The sequence below is a fragment of the Ailuropoda melanoleuca genome, chromosome 3 (assembly GCF_002007445.2).
Source record: "Ailuropoda melanoleuca isolate Jingjing chromosome 3, ASM200744v2, whole genome shotgun sequence".
Classification (NCBI taxonomy): Eukaryota; Metazoa; Chordata; class Mammalia; order Carnivora; family Ursidae; genus Ailuropoda; species Ailuropoda melanoleuca.
Window position 1 is genome coordinate 98,381,599 of NC_048220.1, and position 1,140 is coordinate 98,382,738.

Consider the following 1,140-nt stretch of genomic DNA (forward strand, 5'->3'; position numbering starts at 1 on the left):
GAGGGAGGCTACAGCCCGAGGTGACAGAGCCATCCGCCCCGGCCGGCCTCTTCTCATCCCTGCGCGTCCCCGCCCCCCCTTCGCACATCCTCTCTTCTCCCCTCCCCCACTCCTTTGCCCGCTCCTTCCTCTTCTCCCCCTTCGCCCCTTCTCCGTTTCACCTCCTTCCTTCCATCGTCGGCGGCGTCCGCATCCCCTCTTCACCCGTTGCGCCCCCTCCTTCCTAACCGTCTGTCCCTTCCGCGGACCTTGTGGCCCCCCACCGGCTCTCCGACTCTGCCTTCCCCTCCCGGGCCCGGCACAGAGCCCCCTCCCCCAGCTCTCGGGCCTTGTGCGCCGCCTTCCCAACTACCCATTCTCCTGGAGACGTCCCTCACCTACCCCGGCATTCCTAAGATGCCCTCTCTCTGAGCTCTGCCCCATCGCCTCCCCAGGACCCCATTTCGAGGCTTTTTCTACGCCCCTTCCTGAGCAACCCGTTTTCTAGCTGCTCCTTTCCAGCTCCTTTTCTCCAGTTCCACTCCCAACTTTCCCTCCTTTGCGTCTTTGTCCACTTTGCTTCTAAGCTTCCCTCCCATTTTTCTTTTGATTTATCCTTATTTGGTCTACTCAGCCTCCTCCTCCCTCTTTTTATGCGGTTTGAGGTTGTTTGGGGGTGCGGAAAGGCCTGCCAAGCCATTCTTCGAATGGGGGCCCATTTGCTCTGCATCCCATCTGTCAGCCCTGTTTTACCATGAGAGCGCACCCCATCCTTTCCTTTTTGTCCCCATCGCTTCCTCTCTCTCCTGCCATTCCTTCTTCACCCTACTCCTGTTCTGCTTTTCCACCCTACTCCTGTTCTGCTTTTCCACCCGAGGCCCTTGCCCTCCCTTTAGGAATGAGTCCCCTTTCTGCTCGGGGTTGATGAACTTCGCCCGCGTCTGTCTTTGGAAGCTTTTTGGTGCGTGGCGCCGCGGAGCCAGCACCCTTGGCCAGACAAGAGGGGAGCTCCCTGGCACGGGCCTCTGTACTGGCAGAGTTTTTGCGAACGTAATCCCCTAGCCCCGCGGCGGCAGCGGCCCTGCTGCTGCGCTGCCTGCTTTGCAGCGAGCTGGGTTGAGGTTACTATAGTTCAAACGCAGCTGAGATCAGCGGGCAGGG

The 1,140-nt window shown here is 60.1% G+C and overlaps 1 protein-coding gene across 2 annotated transcripts in view; it reads left to right on the plus strand.

The window, feature by feature from the left end:
* RNF145 (ring finger protein 145) overlaps positions 1–1,140 on the plus strand; it is a 60,829-nt gene continuing 59,689 nt past the window's right edge. The window contains exon 1 of one of the 2 annotated variants that reach the window (XM_011219357.3): positions 1–20. The gene's annotated coding sequence lies outside the window, so the exon portion shown is untranslated. The remainder of the gene's footprint in view (positions 21–1,140) is intronic. The other variant, XM_011219365.1, reaches the window with a different exon arrangement.